The sequence below is a fragment of the Stomoxys calcitrans genome, chromosome 1, assembly GCF_963082655.1.
Source record: "Stomoxys calcitrans chromosome 1, idStoCalc2.1, whole genome shotgun sequence".
Classification (NCBI taxonomy): domain Eukaryota; kingdom Metazoa; phylum Arthropoda; class Insecta; order Diptera; family Muscidae; genus Stomoxys; species Stomoxys calcitrans.
The window spans coordinates 74673295-74693174 of NC_081552.1; the positions used below are offsets into that span (position 1 = coordinate 74673295).

Here is a 19880-nt window from a genome sequence, read left to right on the forward strand (position 1 = left end):
TAATAACAATGAAGAATTTTATTGCTCTTATTCACTCTCATATGAAAGAGATGCATAGGAAGCCCATAAATAAAGCTCTAAAGAATTGGGAGTAATGAATTTATGAATGAATGAATGCATATGTGTGCGTTGTTTGTTTTGTTTTTGAAATTTTATTTTTGTATGTCATTTCTTTTATTTCGCTTTTTTAATGGAAGATGTTTGTATTTAGGAACAGCTTTGGTAATGTCCATTAAATTGTGAATTTAACGCCAAAATGAATCGCATAAGGTAAAAACAAACAAATCTAGGCAATGCAACCATGAGAGATGGAGAAAGAGAGAGAACGGGCGAGTGAGTGAGAGAATTTCTCAAAATTGGCATATAACTTTCGTATATATGGCAAGCAGAAATACAGCAACAAGAATGCCTATTTTGTGGAGCAGCAAACAAAAAGCAACAACTGCCATTTGTGCTCGGGTGTCCATACACCATCAAAATCCATACATATGTATATGTATGTACCCCCATGTGAGTACTTACACTTTGGTACAATACATCACACAATGTGCCAGCCAGCCACCCATAGTCAACAGCAAGCGTGTGATGGCTGTTTGACGTGCTGCCTCATGGGTTTGGGGGAGCAAATGCTTATTGTCGAAGCAGCTGGTTGATGAACGAGGCGAAGAAGGTGAGGGAGCCCCATTAAATGACACAACAAAATGTGGGACTAAGGCGACAGCAGTGGCAGCCAGGCGATTATGCCACAAACAACAAAAAGCTATCAACCAAGCAGAATTGTGGCAGCAGCAGGCGTAGCAGAAACGACCAATACCATTAGTCAGCCAGCTAGCCGGCCATTTATTCTGCCAGACTGTCAACCAGTCCAGCCGACAGTTAGCAGTCCGGTCAACATTGGTGCAGAGAATAATATAAAATCAATAAATAAAAGAACCTCCACCAAGCAGGAGACATACTGTACAATCTCGTCCTTTATGAAAATAATAAGGACAATCATGCCACACGCATTCTCGTTGGAAGCTTTCCCATTAGCAACATAACTAGGCTAAAAGAAGCAATCAATACGCAAGTATGGAATGAGAAATGACTGAGAGAGGTAGTTAGAGATCGATTCAAAGGCATCAATAAATGGAGAGATATACGAAAAGAACATTTTCTCGTTTTCGCACGATACTTTGCATGGATGTTGGAAGTCATAATACAATTCATTGTGCACATAATTTGATCCATTTAGGGCTCAAAAAGTTTAATCGGAAGATGGGTTTATATGGAAGCTAGCTTAACAGAAAGCATTACCGATTCGGGCCATATTTGGATAAATAGACTTAAAATGTCATGGCGGTAAGACTATATGTATAAAGGAATCAATAAATTGGTCATTGGCCATTTAATTACTACAACAAACTTTATATTAATTTTGCTTGCCGCATCGAATCTATGTTCTATGCGTAAGGTCCAATTTGCCACACGAGTATTTCGACTGTATTCCACGAATGACACGTGTTTTGTTATACCAGCCACCGTAGCTTGACGTTGAACGCCTGGGTTCATATCCCGACATGAACACAAGAAAAAATTTTAAGTGGTGGTTATCCCCTCCTAATGCTGGCGACACTTGTGAGATATTTACCTTAGGTAATCAGTCGTGTAAACTTTTCTCTTAAGTTGTATGGCTCTGCGGCAAGTCGTTCGGATGCTGCAATAAAAAGGAGATCCCTTATCATTGAGATGAAACTTGTATCAAACAGCACTCGTTGATATGAGAGAAGTGTCTCGCTGTTACTTAATGGAATATTCATTTACAAATTTGTATGTTATACCAGCCCATAAACCACACTAAATTGTTCCTGTGTTTTTTGGGGATGCATCGGTAGCTCTTGTATGACAAGTGGCGTTTCTTCACCCTAGATGCGATATTTTTGCTTGTTTACGTATGCATTTATGTCCCAGAGCACGAGTTTTGACAATAAATGTCAACGATTTCCAGTCGTTGCTCGTTTGTGAGTTCCTCTCCATAATGAAATGGCAGAGTATACTGAACACTTTTCACTTTCACAGCTGACGTTTGGATACAATAATCAACCAGTGCTTTCACCCCGAAAAACTTAACTCGTGAAAACCACCCTTTATATTTATGTACTTTATGTGGTCTTAGGCTTATATTTTAAAGCCCATCCTAAGGTGGAGGACCAAAACTATATCGGGAATAACACGCTGCCTCTGTTTCTGAAGGGTGGACCATTAACTGCTCAACTGGTCTATATCCTCGGCGATGTCTGTCAGTCCACATAGATTTTCATAGTTTTACTTTATAATACCATATACCAATAGGCTACACAAAGGGGAAATTGTTCCCTTGAAATACATTATAACCTTTCCACGAGCCTGAATAACTTTATTATTCCTAAGGACTCAGTAGAAACTCATACCCCAGTGCCTTCGAAGCATTTAACAAATAGAGGGGCACCGTCATACCAGGCTTTCTAGAAAGTCGACATTAGTGTAAAATCTGTTAGAGATGTAGTCCGTCGTGTCACCCATATTCCGTAAGTAGGCCATTCTTGTAGTGTAATGCATGCAAGTGCATGTTTGATTTGATGCCAAGTACTCTTTGACGATATTTTAAATTCATTTCGAGCAAGTAGACGAGTCTTGGTTGACTCAAACAAATTCAACCGGGAGGCCAAATTACGACGCAGATTAGCAGAATTGGGGGCCGTATGTTAGCAATAAATCTATTCCTTACAAATTGAAAATTACTCATAGATAAAGTGGCAGCTGTCAAAAGGATCCACTCCGAAGAAAATAGAGCCATATTAGCAACCATACAACAACAAAAAAACGCATACACGTGTTAGGTGAGAACTAAGCCTATTCCGACTTCAATTCAATAAGTTTTTTTTAAGAAATAGTCACACTTTGCATTTGGGTCTCAATTGAAGCGGTGTGGACACCAACTAGGAAGAAATACTATGGCATATAAAAAATATATAAAACTTTTCGCAATATTAGGTAATATCAAATCAGCAATTTTATTTTCAGTAAGAACTACGTATTTTTCTAGCTTTTGAAATTCTTTAAATTTTGTTTTATTTTTTTTTAATTTTTTATGTTTAACTTAAAAATACCACATCAATACACACACTTTAAATACCTTTTTTTTATTATTTTTAATATAATTTATTTTTGTGATTTTTTTTAATTCCAAATTTTGCATATTTTTTTTAAATTCATTTTAATTTTATTAACATTTTGGTTTTTGATTTAATGTATTCAATTTAATCAGTTCTAGTTTTTATAAATGTCTTTATGTTATTAAAATATTCTTATTTTATTTTTTTTTTTTGTCCAAAAAAATTGCCATATCCTGTCTTAAAAATAATCTTTTGGAATCAAATTATGATTTCTCTATGATAATTATCTTCGAATCACAGTTAACTTAAGATTCTTCATTTAATTATAAAGGGTGATTTTTTAGCTATTATCTTTTGGGCAACACTAGTTTAAACAGCTCGCGCTCGTTTCGTGTTTTGTTTCATTGTTAAACATCTTCAGTTTGGTCCATAATTTCAGCATGAATCGTCTTACAAACGAACAACGCTTGAACATCTTTCAATTTTATTATCGAAATGTGTGCCTTGTTCATTGCGCGCTTCTTCCATTTTAAGACGGTGCTCATGGGTACGTAAATAAGCATATTTGTCGATTTTGGAGTGAAGATCAGCCAAAAGTATTGCAAGAGCTACCATTACATCCAGATAAAGTAACAGTTTGGGCTGGTGGCATCATTGGACCGTGCTTCTTCAAAGATGATGCGAATCGTAACATAACAGTCATGGTGAGCTCTACCGTGTGATGACACCTAACTATTGTATTTTTGCCCAAAATGCAAGAGCTTGCAGCATCCGAGTATGCCAAAATAGGAATAAGCGCATGGACCATTTGAGGCGCTGTCACGGTCAACATTTGCATAAAACATCGATTCAAATAAAGATTTTATGAATTTTTCTGAATTTTATGTTTTTTTTGAAGAACTTTTCTATAGCTCTTAAAAAATCATACTTTACAAGAGTAAAAACAATATACCTAGCATTTGGGAACAAATGTAATTCAACCTATTATCTCCTTGATATTTGCCTCACTTGCCAAATGGGGTTTTATTTCAACATGCTCAAAGATGATTTAATGAGTGGGCCATAAGCTATCCAGAACTTGAGCACATTATAGATTGAAATTTTGCTTGCTTGCGGTTTATTTTGAGTTTTTAGCTTAACGAGTGGTTTTGCGATTCATTTGTTTTCTCTACTTTATTTTTTTAATTATTTTTTATTTTTTGGAATGCCATATTTTTTAAAATTACCGGGAATTTCAGTTGCTTTTATTTTGTTTTTGCTTTAGCCACCACAAAATTTGTAAAACTGCGTTTCAGCCAAACAACCGACAGCCTTTGGCTGGCTGGTCGTTTTTGCGGCTTTTCTGTTTTATTTTTTTTTTTTTTTTAATTTCTTCTTTCTGCTTTTGTTAGCACAATGCTAGTTGTTGTTATTGTTTTCGGTATTATTGTTGGTCTTATCAAACACGTGTTGTATAAACGAGTATAAGTGTGAGAAGAGTTGTGTGGAGGAGAGTTGCAGTTCTCTCCTAGCCGCGTTGCCGCAAATTATTTCGCTATCAATTACAAATAAAAAAAAAAAACAGCGTTGTTCACAACAAATCTGTCAAAACGATGAGGAGCACAAAATTTTTAAGAATTATTTCACTTCCAACGCTGATTGCAGTCAGCTTACAACTGAACTAAAATTGAAAATTCAGCAGAGCATTGTGGAAGCGCATAACGACAGCTACCACGAAGGAAAAGCCCCCCAAAAAACACAAGCCAGTCTGCCAGCCATCCAGCAGCAGCAACAATGAAGGCAAAGCCAAAGCAGCAGCAGCCAGCCAGGCAACACCAACAACAAAGCCACAGCCGTATTAAAACGCTTTTTACGTTCATTTGGTCGGTCGTTCGTTCGTTCTGGCAAAGGCATGCTACCCCAGCCAGCCAACCAGCCCGGCAGGCAGGAGGTAGGCAGTGCGAGCATTTTCTGTGTGATTGCCAGCCAGAGCTCTAATGGTGACGAAGGTGATGATGATGACGATGGCAATGCTGATGATGACGACGACGGCGTTGAAGTGGATATGGGCATGGGCATGGTCGGTCCCAGGATGGATGGCTAGATGGATGGGATGTGTATGACTGTGTTTGTCGTGCATTAGCAATGTGTGTATTTTTACTGCCACCGAGCGTTTTGGTGGTGCTGCTGCGTCTGTACTTCCAAAACAGCCCAAGAACCCAAAGCCATCACCAATGCCATTAGTGAGTGCTGAAGTTATAGTTGTTGTTTTTGCTGTTGCTGTCGTTATTTTTGTTGCCGGTGTGTCGTTTTCTGTGTTCTTTTGCAAGCAAACGAGCAGTGCGAATGTGAGCATTTCGAATGATAGAATGAGTGTATGTGTGTGTGTGTGAGTCGAGAGAATGCCAGTGTGTGTATGTGTGCAATTTCACCATTCACATTTCACTTGGCCCAGCTTATGAATCGAGCCATCGGCTCGTTCATCGTTATAGCCAACCAGCCTGCTATTCTATCGACTCATCTCTCCTGGCTGCCAAGCAGGCAGGCATTCAGTCAGGATTGCTTCATGCTTTGCCAGAGACCAGCCATTCAGCCAGCCTGTAACTGTTGGTTTGCCTTGTTTGAATGATTGCCTGCCCGGCTACCACCATCACCACTAGGGTTTTGCCTGCCTAAGTTTGAGTACCACAGCTTGTGGGCAGGTTAGGCAGACAGCATACACAGGAGCACACATGTCCACAGTGACTGGCCAAGAAGTTGGCACTAAGCTTTGGAAAAATTTTATAAAATAAGTATAAGCGTGCTAAGTTCGGCCGGGCCGAATCTTTTATACCCTCTCATTTGTCAAGTTTTTTGTTCGGTATCTCTTTATAGACAAACAAACCATACTTGGTCTGGATGTTGGAGACTATACACAGACATAAATAACTCGTAGAAAAAACCAACTACCAAATTTGTATGTAAAATTTTAAATTCTCAACGAATTTAAGCATTGAATCGAAGACATTCTTTGTTGAATTGCGTAAGTCTCTACAAGAGGCTTGACAGACAAAATTATTGAAGTCGGCCAAAAAATTTTTTATATTTTTTTTTTTCATTATGCAGAAAATTCGGCATAAAAAATATGAATTTCGTATTCAGAAAAAAATGTTTGTGTTTTTTTTTAATTAATTGAGACACTTATTACTGTGCAGCAGAACTTATTGATTTATTTCATCAAAAAGAAGATATGTCGGTAGGCCGAGGATGCGTGCAAGACTACCAAACATGACATCATGAGTTCAATATCAACATTATTAAAATTTGTTTTTAAGGGTAATAGTAGAGAGTGACAGAGGAAATCCCGAGAGCAGCAGAAAAACGAACGAGACGAATCAGCGCGAGCCGAGCAAAGAAAACAGAAACAGCACCACCCGAACAAAGCACATGCGTTGGATGGTTTCTAGTCTTGCTTATGGATATATTGTTGTTGTTGTTATATGTTGGCTTGCAAAGAGTGCCTTTCAAGAACAAATTTGTACTTTGGGTGTTGAGATTCAAAATAAATTGTTGCAGGAAAATTACAACTTTCGTAGTTGTTTTTTCGACCAAAGTTATTGTTTTTCAAAATTATTTTTATCTACTATACAGATAAAAATAATTTTGATAATAATAATTTTTCCTTGTACAAAATTTCAGACCCATTGGATACGAATTGCGCCCTCTAGAGGCTCAAGATGTATAATCGGGAGATCGATTTATATGGGAGCTGCATCGGTTTTTATTTGGCTTGATACTTGGCTTGAATCGGTGTTGGAGGTAAAAGAAGAAGTCATAGTTCAAAATTTCAGCCAAATCGGATAACAATTGCGGCTTCTAGGGGTTCAAGAAGCCAAATCAATAGATCGGTTTTTATGGGAGCCATATCAGGTTTTGGACAGATTCGGACCATACTTGGAACATAATAGAAAACGATATAGTACAAAATTTCGATATAGTACAATTTGCGCTCTCTAGAGACTCAAGAATTTTAATCGGGAGATCGGTTTATATGGGAGCTGTATCAAAACAAGAACCGATATGGCCCATTTTAAATCACAACCGACCTACACTAATAGGAAGTATCTGTGCAAAATTTCACAAACAACCCGGCAGTAAACGCCAGAGGTTTGCTGACGATAAACTTAGCGAACGCAAAACTGCAATCAGAGTTAAGGATTTGACCAAAAAATGTTCAAGTGGAGCAATGGAACGACGAAACTGTCGCCAGCTGGGTCCGAACTGGACTCCGACTTCCGGTATATACTACGTCTCCGACCAGATGGTCAGGCTCCGTAGCCCTGTTTTCGACTGCCTTATCGTTCCAGCGCTCTATTTCACGAGCATACCCTTAACTTGGATCGCGAACTCACATTCCCAAAGTTTATCGAACAGAAAAGAACCTATGGAATGATCGGGACTGCGCAAAAAAGAGACGACCACTAAGAGAGTGGGAGAGAATAGGAATTTCCTTCCTTTGACTTTCGACGTCTACAATGGTAACATAGATACTTTAAAAAGATGTAGCTAGCTAGCATATTTAGCGGTTTTGTGTCCAGGTCATGTGGGGAGGACGACGACACTTTGCAGCATTTCCTATCATTCATTCGGCATGAAAAGGTCCCAATTATTGCAAATTGCAAATTTTGACCATGAACTAAGAAACAGGGGCAAACTTCTCACATATCAATGAGTGCTGTTCGATTCAAATTTTAAGCTCAATGATAAGGGGCCTCCTTTTTATAGCCGAGTCCGAACGGCGTGACGCAGTGGGACACCTCTTTGGAGAGAAGTTTTACATGGCATAGTAACTCACAAATGGTGCCAGCATTAGGAGGGTAAAAACCACCGCTGACAATTTTCTTCTGAAGGTCTTTCAAGGATTCGAACGCAGGCGTTCAGCGCCATAGGCGGACATGCTAACCTCTGCGCTACGGTGGCCTCCAATTATTGGTATTGGGTACAATGAAGGAGGATTGAGGAATATGTGAAAAGCGCAGGGTTCCTAAAATGGGTTTTTATTTTCGGTTTTGTTATCAACACCAAGCCGATCGGCTTGGGTTTATTCAGCGCAACGAACTTTATACCAGGGACGTTTTTCCTTTTTTTCCTAAGAATTAGGGAGTAACTTAGTATCCGAACGTATGAATTCATTCAAACGAAGGTCTTCTCGATCTTAAAGGCCTTGAAGACTGCCCGATCAGACTATCATGATATCGGCGCCGAAGGTTCTGAAGTCGGCCCATGTGATGTCGAACTGTCTGGAAGATGGAAGATTTTCAAACTATGAGTGAGGCTGTCAGGCTTTGCTTAGTCCTGGCCCATCAAGGGGTGATAAAGAATGATTCAGCTGACGGGATTTCGAGGATTGGATCGCTTATGAGTGTTGATCATGAAACTGAATCATGGGATGGACGTTTTCTACGGTTACAGGTTGGCCAAGCCACTGGCTGAGTTTTTTTACGTAAGAGAAAGGCACATATGTTGTAGATGAGGAAGCATATCGTTGAGCAACTGAAAGGAGGCCGGATTAGTCATTGCAATCTCAAGACTTCGACGCCATTCACAAGGACAGACGGACTTCTGCAAGGTATGTGGTGATGAGGTGTAGTTGGAAACGGTTGAGTAACTTTTATGTTACACTTCTTCCGGTGCCTGGATTCTGGCATACAGCTCTTTCAGCAGGGCATTTGCTCAAATATTTAGTTCTTTTTGTTTTATGGGCCACCGGATTCGGTGGAGACTCCACAACTTCACTCTGAACTTGCGTTCTTACTTCTGTTTGTGCTTTAACCACAGCCACCACGTTACTCCCCAGTAGGAACTTCACCTTGTTCAGATTGATACAGGGATGCCGTCGTCCAGTAGATGTACTTTGGTTCTAACTTTTAACAGTTACTAGTATCAGTTTGATCCCGAGATGATCTTGTCCTCAGTGTGGCAGTGAAGTGAAAATTCAACTCCAAGACCCATGGTTTTATTTTGATTCCATATTTGCTTTCATTCCGCCTTGTTTTCCCGGATTTGTTGTAATATTTCCAATGTCTACTGTGTTTTACACACTTCGTACAAGCTTAACTCTCCTATATTCGTATAGATTTTTAACACGCGCGGCACATGGGCTTTTTGTGTGCACAAAACCGAACAAACGAATGATTTTTCGAAACATGAAAACCTTCTGCAACATACATTCGTACATTCTCATACACATACACTTACTCACTGCAAACGACCAAGTAGGCCCGGCCACTAGTTCCAAACCTGTTAATTCCCTAGTTCCAAAGTAATATGGACTAGTTCCAATATTGTGGAACTACTTAAACTGGTGAATTTAACATGGATTTGACATTGGAATAACCTGTTGATACTGGAACTAGTACTTCTGTTAATTCCAACAAACTAGTTCCATAATTGATTTCTTCTGACCTTTGTCAATTTTCTCTCTCTCTTTGTGCCACTCTCTCTACTTAATCAATTTTGTAAGTTTTGTCAGTGGTCGACGATAAGCATTACTGCACAGCAATAAGTTTCTTAATTGAATTAAATTAAAAAAAATGTTAAAATCACTTTTCAACAAATTTTTTAATGAGAAATACACAAGAAATTGCGCAGAATTTTGTAAAAGAAGTTTAAAGAACAACAAAAAAAAACAAAAAACTTTGCCGTCCAGGGGACTCGAATCTGGTTTTGTGAATTTAGCAGTGACATTCGCATTTTTTTGCAAATTCTTTCTCGCACGCAAGAAGCGCGATAATTTTTTTAAACCGACCCCTGTCAGCAGTACCTGTTACTAGTTCGGTAAATAGTATTTGAGAGTCAAATGCATAAATAAGCACATTTCTTAGAAGGGAAATGTAGAGACAAAATTGGTTAAAAAATTGGATATTGAACTAGATGATGGTGCCAACTGGTTATTGGTTGGACAACTGGGGAGTGATTCGACTGACAACGACACTGATACAAACGCACGCACTTCAGCAAAACGACCGACCAACCAATATTCGCACAAATGACACTATACGAAAAATTCTCGGTCCGTCGTTTGGACGGTCGGTCGTTTAAGGTACGTATGTGACTTCTTCATATTGAATGTCTGCCTGCGTGGCCAGCCGACTGACTGCCTTACTGCCTGCATGGCCAGCCGCCTGCCTGGTCTGGTTTGGTCTGGTCTGGCTTTTTGGATGGATAGCTGAATGGATGAATGGTTTTTGGTTCGGTTCGTTTAGTGTGAATGTGCGAGTGTGTAAGTTGAAGACTAACAGGAGGCTACTACGGCCTCCACAGGCTGCTGTTGTACTCTCAGGAATGGATGGATGGATGAATGGTGGGATTTGTTTGCTTGAGAAGAGTTAGCAGAAGTGGCACAAACCATGAGGCGACTGGCAAGAGTCACTCAGCCAAAGCAAATAACAAGGGACGGCAAGCGAATGGTGTAGGTTTGGGTTGTTAGGTAGGTAGGTAGATTGGACAACAAGCTCTACTCGTTCAATGGATCCGCAAGCAGCGAACAATGATGACAATGATGGGTTTGGGATGTTTTGAGAACAAAACGAAAAGAAGGAACGGGGATTATTGATAACAGGAGAGAACGTAGCAGAAAATCGACTGGTGCTTTGAAACGGGTGGCTCAAGGCAAACAGAATAAGCTTAAGCATGGCAACGGCAAGTGGCAAAGCTTGCAAATACATCCTCCGCTTGCCAGGATAACAACCAAGTACGATATACATCCATGCAAATGATATTTTTGATCCTGGTAATCATGCCTTATATGCTGGGTCTCCTTCGAACTGTGAGTAAAGGAGCAAGTAGGCATCTTCAGGCAAACTGGCAACCAGCCCAGAACAAGGAATTTTAATACACATTACAAATGACAGCTCACAGAGTAGAAGAAACAATAACTATCGAGTTGCTGGCAACATTGTAAATATAGTCATAGACATCTACAACAACATTATGATAATCATCACTAGTTGCAACAAAAACGACTTCAGCAGCAGTAACTTTACCATCAACCATATTTTCATTAGCTTCAGCAACAACAACAAGAACAATCCCACGATATCCTGAATATCATCTCCTCTTGGTACTCCAGCAACAGCAGCGACAACAACAATCATCTCCCAACATTCCCTGCTATTGCCCATCTCAAAGAAATCAACAGTGGCTATGAGGACAATGTTGAAGCTGATGAAACAGATGCTGTTGGTGCTGATGACGATGACGATGGTTGTGCTCAACTCTCCCTCCCTGCCTCCGTCACTCTCTCACGCTGTCTTCGATGTGCCTTCCATTCAAAGCGGAAAAGATAACTTTACTTCTTCACATATCCGTCTAGCAATGGGTGATTGAAAGAGATTGTTGGGGAGAGGGCTATAATGAAAGTGTAACAAAAATTGCCGCCAACATTTTTGTCAAGCAGTTAACAAACAGGCAAAAAGCTGGCTATCATACACACAATCACTCACCTATACATATCCATATACATATTTGTATAAAACTACAGGATATCTCTAACGGTAATGCACACATAGCATAAGGACACTTTACTCATATGTATGTATTCAAACACTCACTTACACACACACAAAGTCCAATGCAAGACATAGATTCCCTGCAAAGAAGCTTTCGCCATAAAACTCGCTAGAGTTTTATTACGTTTTCATGACATTAAGAGGTAAGTGTAAGAATTAGGGGAAACTGAATTAATGGCGAACTAAGAGTAGTTCGAACAACACTTCATTTCGCCGACATAAATTTAACTTAATTTTCCAGCCGGGAGAATACATCTGGCGAGGCTAGATTTTCCCTTTTCATAGGCAAAGAAACTTCTTAATGACCCTAGAACCAGGGAACCGAATCTAAAGTTCAATAAGCAGAATCGACTGCTGGAACACTTGAAGCTCTCTAACTTAAGTTCCGGCATTGAGAAGCTATGGACTTCCATCAAGTCCCTCTCGAATCTATGCAGAAAGGATTATCAATCACCATTGGCAATGTAGTTTTTACCGATCAAAAGAGATGCGCCAGGTTGTTTAACCGTAAGGACTGAAAGGACAGAAAGTAGAGCCATTCGTCGCTAATGTGGTCTCTAAGAACCATCACAATTTACCGTGGACGTAGTTATGAACGTCATCTGCAGCACCAAGTTGTCCAAAGCGATGTGCCCAGGCGGAAGCTTCACAATGATGCTGAACAGCCCGTATACCGCAAATTGTGTACCTGTCTTAACCTGAGAACGAACCTCTTTATGATTTCCGATAGTTTTGAAAATGTGCAGAGTGATGCCGATACAGACGCCAGTTAAGGATAAGAACAAGGGATAATTGTACGAACCATTTGTTATAAAACGCTTTAGCCACTACTTCTCAACAATAGCATGGGTGTCGTAAATTGTCTGGTACGACTGATTTTCATGTCATCACTGCACATATAAGCCGAGGACTCAACCAGTTCAAACCGCCATTTAACGGTTCTTTTGGCTTTTGAGGACATCGCCATGAACATACTGAGTGCTTTTAATGTTCGACTTGAAAAGACGAGTTATTGGCGCCTTTAAACAACGAACGGCTATCATTAGCATCTGTTCTCAGGTTAGGTGCTTTGTACCAAGCGGCTTGCTATATAAAGCGACACATATGCAACCCCACATTTTTTGCAGGGTTGAGACTTTCTAGTAAAAAACTGGTGTGATGGAATGGGAGAGACGTTACAAAAACACCAAATGATGACGCCTTGTGCAAGATATCAATTTAGCTGTATATTTGGGGTTAGCCCGAGACTGAAACACCAAGTCTCCAGATTTACTCGGGGCGATCGATCGACCCTAGGGGCAAGCATTGATTCGGATCATGCCCTTATTACATCAAAGGTTCGCACTCGTCTAAGCGTGACGAGAAAAGTACGATCTGCCAATGCACGGAAGCTGGGCATTGAAAAGCTTCAAACACAACAGATGGCAACGGCACCCACTCCTCTCGACTGACACAATTCCTTGAAGAAAGCTTTTTTTGTCCCGATAATATAGCGATGCATCGGCAACCATTGTTCACTCCATTGAAAATACCGGAAAATCCGCACTTGGATATCGAAAGCGTTCCCGAAAAAACCCATGGTACGACCAAGAGTGTCCAATCACTGTTGAATCCAAGAATGAGGCATACAGAGCAACCTACAACCAATAGCAATGCGCCAGGTGATAGAGATGTCGTGAGAAAAGGAGTAACTCACATTCCGCACAAAAAGGAGGGAAATGGGAAAACATGAGTATATGCAATTCGAGATGTTCAGGAGTCGGAATGAAGTTCGGAAAGTCTATCAAAAAATAAAACCCATTGCTTTGATACAGGCACATATTTTTGCAGAGACAAAGAAAGGAAAAAAACACTGGTAACAGACACAGATAGTGCGGTAATGGAAAGAACATTTTGCCCAGTTCTAGTATCCTATAGTGGCGGCGACGAGGATATCGTGGATCCAAGCCTTGATGATGATGATGGCGTAGAATGTATACCACCTAATTAAAACAAGCAACGATTGGTTGAGCTAAATTATTTATGACCGGAGACGACATGCTTATATGGTGTATGCATCAGATCATCAGCGCGATGTGCCCATAAGTTTGCATACCCGATGATTGCAACTGGAGGTTTGCACAGGAGTTACAAGTTGTCGTAGTCACGTGATTGTGAGTGACCGTGATTGAAATAGAATTTTTTGTGCGTGAACGTGAGTGGGTGAAATCCTGCTCACGACACTAATCAGGACTCACGATTAGTGTCGTTTGAGAGCGGTCTCATCGACTTACTATTTTCCATTTTCGCACAGTGGTTCACGTAAAATGGATTTACAGAGTACCATTTCTAGATACCACCCGCTTTCGTGGGTAACAAACTTCGGCGCTTAAGTTCGGATACGTTACCAGACCCAAACCAAATTAGGGCATAGAATGGAGAACGACTAGGAACTTTGTGGGCGGCTTGGAATTCTTGACGTTGATTTTTTCGTTCCTAACTACAATAATTGCTTTTTGGAACCTAAAATAATCTGCTTATGTAAAATCAGCTTTCTATTTCTTTTGAGTGGTTCCCAGATTTGCAATCTCTACAATTTCCTGAAACATCAATGAATTCTGGCTCCCAGAATATGTATTTGGTAAAACGATGTATGACAATATAATCTGGAAACAGATAATGTTTGCTAAATAATGAATCCCTGTCTGTTTGAAATTATAAAATTTTTGGATAAAAATAGTTTACGAAATTTATCATTTTCCAATCATCGAATGACAAGCTTCGTTTTTTTGGTTTCATTTGCAAGCTTCATAAGAGTGCTCAAACTCACTGACAGGAAATGCTTGCAAATGCGAAGAAACAACATTTTTATACCCTCCACCATAGGATGGGGGTATACTTATTTCGTCATTCCGTTTGTAACACATCGAAAATTTGGTCTAAGACCCTATAAAGGATATACATTCTTGATCGTCATGACATTTAATTCGATCTAGTCGGCTTCTCCCATGACTTTCAACATACGTGTTCAATATGGTCTGAATCGATCTGTAGCCAGATACAGCTCCCATAAAAACCGATCTCCCGATTATGCTTCCTGAGCCTCTAAAGGGGCAATTCTTATCCGAATGAACTGGAATATTACACAGTGACTTCTACAATGTTCAGCATTCATTTTTGGTCCGAATCAGACTAAAACTTGATATAGCTCCAATAGCAATGATATAGCTCCTATATGGTCCGAATCGGACTATAACTTGATATAGCTCCAATAGCATAACAATTCTTATCCATTATTCTTTGTTTGCCTAATGGGAGTTACAGCGCAAGGAATTCGACAAATGCGATCCATGGTGGTGGGTATATAAGATTCGGCCCGACCGAACTTTGCACGCTCTTAATTGTTCGTTTTTTTCATTTTGGGAGCCAGTCGACAATCATACTGCCGTCATACAGACGCTGAATGCTGCATATACATACATACGGCCACAAACGATATAGAACACAGAAAAGGGAACAGAATAACACCAACGACAACGGCGTGTCGCCAAAGCCCAAAAGCCCCCTCAACGCTACAATAGGCAAAAGAAAAAAGCACCAACAATAAAAGCAGTCATCGGCAACAACAACAATAGTGGAGGAAGTGAAGTAGCAGCAACAGCGCAAACAGCCAACAAAAATTCGCAACTAGCTAATGACTAGCAGGGGAGCCAGCCACCAAGCAATCTAGTCAGCGTGTGCAAATTCAAGCACAGTCAGCATTTATGTGCCCAGGGTAAGAGTGAGAGAGGAGGAAAAAGGCATACCATTAACAAGCAATCAAACCATTGCCAGCAGAACCAAAGGCCGTCCAGCAAAAAGAACATACCCAAGCAACGCATTGCCAGCTAAAGCCATCGTCATCATCATCGTCGTCAGCAGCAACAACTCACTCTACTACCCCCATCAAGCATAATCAACAACTCATCGTACGAAGCCGAGCCACACAGTCAGCAACAATGCCCAGCCATAAAGGCAAGGCGGTCAGGCGAATAAAGCCAACCAGCAAGCCATCCAACCAGCCACTAGCTATCCATCCATTCGGTTGGGCTGCCATCCAGCCAACCATCCCGTCAGTCTGTGTCAGCAGGCGAGTCATGTCAGTCAGTCCAGGGTGATTTTTAAAGCCTAAATTGTCCACAAGCACACATGGGCATACCCAAATACCCACAAGAGATTCATTAAGCTACACTTCCATCCATACCACACCCAGCGGGAAAGATCGGGAGTAAAAACTGCTTCTAAAACGCATTATTTTGGAGACACAAGACTGGGATAGAGATCTTCCCTACTCCTTGCTATTTAACAAGGCGTGTTCAAAAATATAAGGCCTTCTCTTCTCATATCCAAAAGGTAGCCCTTACAGAAGGCCGTATGACGAAGGAGGTTTTGAACGTATAGGAAAAAAAACAATAATACTCTCTCAATTTTATTTGAGAGAGACAACTCAATAAACAATTTTTCTCTTTAGAATTTCCAAAAATCCATTTTTTGAATGAGAATCTTATTTTTATTTTATTTTTAAATTTTCGAAAACTCAATTTGACTTCGCCGGGACTAAACCAATGTGCTATCTGCTGGGCTATCGCACACTGAACAATAATTTCGTCAAAAAGCCTAATATGTGTTTGATATCTGCTTGCTTTTTGTTCGCATTTTTTTTTTTGGTTTTTATGGCTTTGTTGCTTTTTTTTCTTTCGTCGCTCTTTTGTTTTGCTTTGACTTGTCGATGACGATTGTCATCGTTTTAACTCGGGGGATGAAAAAAAAAACGATTTTTTTGTTTACTTGTGCAAGACATGGTGAACTCATAGCTTGCGATTGTCCTTATGGAAGGCGCTTTTGGACGAAGAGAGTTTAGAAAGTGAAAAAGATTCGAAAATCAGGTGGGGAAATTTTAGAAGGACCTTTAGAGCGGGTTTAGCTTTGTTTGATGTTGAATTATACGCCTAATGGAAGGTTTCTAACTGTCGCGCCTTCTCAAGTTTCCCGCTGAGCATATGTGCTAACGTATGTGTATGTATGCGAAGGCAAATAATGAGAGAGAAACAAACTCGTGCGAAATACGAAACCATCAGGTCGAACGATAGCACATACCAATATTTAAAGCAATCAACAACGCTGAGAACCTTATAACTGACAAGGACTGGTGATTAGAGTTGCCAGATTTTCGCAAAAAACTGTGAGTTGATCTAGAAAACTTATACAGTAATAAAAAGTTGCGGCAGTTTATAGTGAAAGAGAGTTTTTTTGTAATTGTATAAACAAGTAAAAGCGTGCTAAGTTCGGCCGGGCCGATTCTAATAATAATGGACAGGAATTGCTATGCTATTGGAGTTATATAAGGTTATGGACCGGGTAATACTTGGCTTGGATTTTGCAGACCATAGTAGATGTCGCCGTGCAAAATTTAAGTAGATCGGATTAGAATTGCGCCTTAAAGGGGCTTAAAAATTAAAATGGATCCATCGAGATGAATTTATATGGGAGCCATATCAGGCTATACACCGACTCAAGCCATATTTGACACGTATGTTAAAAAAAGAGTGGAAGAAGTTGATTTGTAAAATTTTATCCAAATCAGACAATAACTGCGCCTTCCACGGACTCAAGAAGTATAATCGGGAGATCGGTTTATGTGGGAGCTATATCAGGTTTTAAACTGATTCAAGCTATACTTGGCTTGGATCTTGCAGACCATAGAAGTCAGCCAATTCGGATAAGAGTTGCCCAAGAGGCTCTAGAGGGTCGAGAACTATAATCGGGAGATCGGTTTATATTGGAACTATACCAAAGCATGGACCGACATGGTCCATTTACAATACCAACCGACCTACACTAATAGAAATTTTTTTGTGCGAAATTGCAAGCGCCTAGCTTAACTCCTTCGAAAGTTAACGTGCTTTCCACATACAGACAAACGGAGAGACATGGCCAGATCGACTTAAAATATCATGACGATCAAGAATGTGAAATATTGGCCTTAGGCCAATATTTCAATGTGTTACGGACGGAATGGCGACGTTAGTATACCCCCATCCTATGTTGGATGGGGGTATACTGGTTGCCTTTACCTGAATCCCATATAATCTTTATTGGTTTATGAATTCGCTCGGATTGTTTAGGTTCATTTAAGTTTGGATGTTAGATGTATTCCTTTCTTAAAAGACTATTTGAGCCCGATATTCTCATGATGTCCGTTTTAGGGGTGTTTCCAGGGGTGAGCTGATTCCCCACAGACTTGGCCCTGAAAACAATATCAGCATCGTGATCTTCTTTCAAATGTCATTTATTTAAACCCCATATTGCCTTTGATTTAAGGGTAGTTTATGGGATAAGGCGTCCCCCAAATTTATTCTCTAATCTCAAATAGCTTTTTTAAGCCACATATTGTACACTTTGGGGCGGTGTTTAGGGGAAGGGGCGTTGCGCCAAATACATGGTCCCACGTTTCGATATCAGAGTCGTATTTTACTCCCACATACCTTTATTTGAGCCCCATATTGCGATGATTAGTAAATAATTGGTATTTGTGGGGTGTTTTAAGGAAGGGATAGATCCCCAGAAAATTGGTCCCGAAAGTGGGTATCAATTTCGTGCTCTGCTCCCCAATACCTTTCATTTGAGTACCACATTGACATGGTCGGAAAATATGACCAATTAAGGGGTGTTTTGGGGAGTGGGGTGGTCCCCCGAACACAGCCCTGAAAATATATCAGCATCAAGCTCTACTCTCAAATAGCATTTATTTAATTGCCATTGGCCTCAAAATTGGATATCAAATTCGTTTTCTAATCTCAAAGACCTTTCATTTAAACCCCTTATTGCAAAAGTCAGCAAATATATCCGGTTGCAATATAGAGCTCCATTCTCTTTACGACCCAAATTGTCATGGTGAGCAAATACATCCTATTTGGGGGTTGCTACGGGTGGGAAGTCCCCAAGACAAATGCTGAAATCAGATTCGTGATCTACTCCCAAATAACTTTCATTTAGCCCCATATTTCCAAGTAGCTAAACATGACCGGTTTATGGAGTGTTTTTGGGGATGGGGAGCCCACTCAGTGACTTGGCCCTGAAAATATAAATCAGATTCGTGCTATACTATACAATACCTCTTATTTGAGTCCCATATTGCAATGGTCAACAAATACGTCCTATTTGGGTGGTGTTATGGGGGTGGGGTTGGGTCATATTCCTGCTTTACTCCTAAATACCTTTCATTTTAGCCATATATTGCTACGATCTAAAATTTGTCCTCTTTGGGGTTTTTTTTTTTTGGGAGGGTTGACTCACAGGAACTTGGTGTCACATTTCGATATTAGATTCGTATTCTACTCGCAAATACCTTTTATTTGAGTCCCATATTGCCATTGTCGGTAAATATGTCCCCCACACACTTGGTTCGACAATGGGTTATCAGGTACGTTTTCTAATCTTAAATACCTTTCATTTGAGTCCCCTATTGTCATGATTGGTCTCTATATATATTTTGCAGGTTTTTGGGGGTGGGGCTGCCCCCCCTAGGCACCCCACTCAAAATTTGGATGCCAAATTTTTGTTTTAAGGTTACTATAGGAGAGCGTACACAATTTTGCTTAAATCGCACCACCAATCTCCGAGATCTGGCGTTTCTGAAAACTAAGGTAAGGGGGAGGGTCCGCAACACCTTCGGGTATCAAAAAATGTAGTACCCTATTTTCACCACGGAATCATTATGCACCATCTGTGAAAATTTCAAGTAAATCGGTTCAAATTCATTTTTATATGCATATAAGAAGAAGAATACGCCTCTTAGGATTTTATGAAGTATAACAAATAGTACATGAATATTATATTTATCCCGAATTTCGATGGCTTGATGTTTCTTTCCCTATAGGGTGGCCCATTTAACGGTAGCGCAACTTTTTAGTGACCATACTTGATTTACAAATATTGGCCGAACTTCATTGCTTAGAGAAAGTGTATCTTCTATCTAGAAAACAAACTGGAAGTCCCAAATTCTGAATGTGCTGAAAAGACACTCTGATGTTGGTCACTTTGTAGAAACGCCAAACTAGTCCTATGGGAGCGCAGTTTCCTCAATAAGAAGTAAAACATAAGGCGACATGAATTTGAATGAAATATTAACATTGCTTTCGGTATAATTTGTAGACATGACTGCTGATTAAGCAAACATAGTGCTGCTGTTTTAGCAAAC

The 19880-nt window shown here is 40.0% G+C and overlaps 1 protein-coding gene across 8 annotated transcripts in view; it reads right to left on the reverse strand.

Moving 5' to 3' along the window:
* LOC106085505 (CTP synthase) overlaps positions 1-19880 on the reverse strand; it is a 158520-nt gene that overhangs the window by 70183 nt on the left and 68457 nt on the right. The window contains exon 1 of one of the 8 annotated variants that reach the window (XM_013249779.2): positions 4361-5263. The exons of the other annotated variants lie outside the window; for them this stretch is intronic. The gene's annotated coding sequence lies outside the window, so the exon portion shown is untranslated. Of the gene's footprint in view, positions 1-4360; positions 5264-19880 lie in introns of those variants that run through there. 8 annotated transcript variants of the gene reach the window in all.